The sequence below is a fragment of the Arachis duranensis genome, chromosome 8 (genome assembly GCF_000817695.3).
Source record: "Arachis duranensis cultivar V14167 chromosome 8, aradu.V14167.gnm2.J7QH, whole genome shotgun sequence".
NCBI lineage: Eukaryota > Viridiplantae > Streptophyta > Magnoliopsida > Fabales > Fabaceae > Arachis > Arachis duranensis.
Genome location: NC_029779.3, coordinates 2957011 through 2958835, shown reverse-complemented (window position 1 = coordinate 2958835; position 1825 = coordinate 2957011). Strand labels below are relative to the sequence as shown.

The 1825-nt window shown below is 41.0% G+C and overlaps 1 non-coding gene across 1 annotated transcript; it reads left to right on the top strand.

The window, feature by feature from the left end:
* The first annotated feature begins 1435 nt into the window (after positions 1-1435).
* LOC127741357 (small nucleolar RNA R71) lies at positions 1436-1543 on the top strand. The gene has a single exon (XR_008002309.1). It is a non-coding gene; the product is annotated as a small nucleolar RNA R71 (small nucleolar RNA).
* The last annotated feature ends 282 nt before the right edge of the window (positions 1544-1825 follow it).

The window sequence follows — 1825 nt, the reverse complement described above, 5'->3', positions numbered from 1 at the left end:
TCTCCTCTGTCCACATCAATCACAGCCCTTGCTGTGGCTAGGAAGGGTCTTCCAAGGATGATGGATTCATCCTCATCCTTCCCAGTGTCCATGATTATGAAGTCAGCAGGGATGTAAAGGCCTTCAACCTTCACTAGGACATCCTCTACAAGTCCATAAGCCTTTTTCATTGATTTGTCCACCATCTCTAGTGAGATTCTTGCAGCTTATACCTCAAAGATCCATAGTTTCTCCATCACAGAGAGTGGCATGAGATTGATACCTGACCCCAGGTCACACAGAGCCTTTTCAAAGGTCATGGTGCCTATGGTGCAAGGTATTAAGAACTTTCCGGAATCCGATTTCTTTTGAGGCAATGTCTACTGAATCCATGTATTCAGTTCATTGATGAGCAATGGAGGTTCATCCTCCCAAGTCTCATTACCAAATAACTTGGCATTCAGTTTCATGATTATTCCTAGATATTGAGCAATTTGCTCTTCAGTAGTAACTTCATCTTCTTCAGAAGAAGAATATTCTTCAGAGCTCATGAATAGTAATAAGATGTTTAGTGAAATCTCTATGGTCTCTGTATGAGCCTCAGATTCCTTTGGCTTCCCATTAGGGAACTTCTTATTGGTCAGTGGACGTCCATTGAGGTCTTCCTCAATGGAAATCACGCCATCCTCCTCCTCTATAGGTTCGGCCATTTTGGTCATATTAATGGCCTTGCACTCTCTCTTTGGATTCTCTTCTGTATTACTTGGGAGAGTACTAGGAGGAGTTTCAGTAACTCTTTTATTCAGTTGGCTCACTTGTGCCTTCAAATTTCTGATGGAGGACCTTGTTTCATTCATAAAACTGAGAGTGGCCTTAGATAGATCAGAGACTATGTTTGCTAAGCCAGAGAGGCTCTGCTCAGAATTCTCTGTCTGTTACTAAGAAGATGATGGAAAAGGTTTGCTATTGCCAAACCTAATTCTCCCATTATTATTGAAGCCTTGTTGAGGCTTCTGTTGATCCTTCCATGAAAGATTTGGATGATTCCTCCATGAAGGATTATAGGTGTTTCCATAGGGTTCTCCCATGTAATTCACCTCTTCCATTGCAGGATTCTCAAGGTCATAAGCTTCTCCTTCAGAGGAGGCTTCTTTAGTACTGCCGAATGCAGTAGATTCTGAGAAATCATATTAACTTGCTGAGTCAATATTTTGTTTTGAGCCAATATGGCATTCAGAGTGTCAATCTCAAGAACTCCTCTCTTCTTAGTCATCCAATTATTCATAGGATTTCTTTCAGAAGTGTACATGAACTGGTTATTTGCAACCATCTCAATGAGTTTCTGGGCTTCTGCAGGGGTTTTCAGATGAAGAGATCCACTAGAAGAATGGTCCAATGACATCTTTGACAACTCAGACAGACCATCATAGAATATACATATGATGCTCCATTCTGGAAGCATGTCAGAAGGACACCTTTTGGTTAATTGCTTGTATCTTTCCCAAGCTTCATAGATGGATTCACCTTCCGTCTGTTTGAAGGTTTGGACTTCCACTCTAAGCTTGCTCATCTTTTGAGGTGGAAAGAATTTGGTCAAGAAAGCATTGACCAACTTGTCCCAAGAGTTCAGGCTTTCTCTAGGTTGTGAGTCCAACCATGTCCTAATTTTGTCTCTTATAACAAAAGGGAAAAGCATAAGTCTATAGACCTCGGGGTCAACCCCATTGGTCTTAACAGTATCACAGATTTGCAAGAATTCAACTAAGAACTGATGAGGATCTTTCGATGAAAGTCCATAAAACTTGCAATTCTGCTGCATTAGAGAAACTAATTGAGGCTTAAGCTT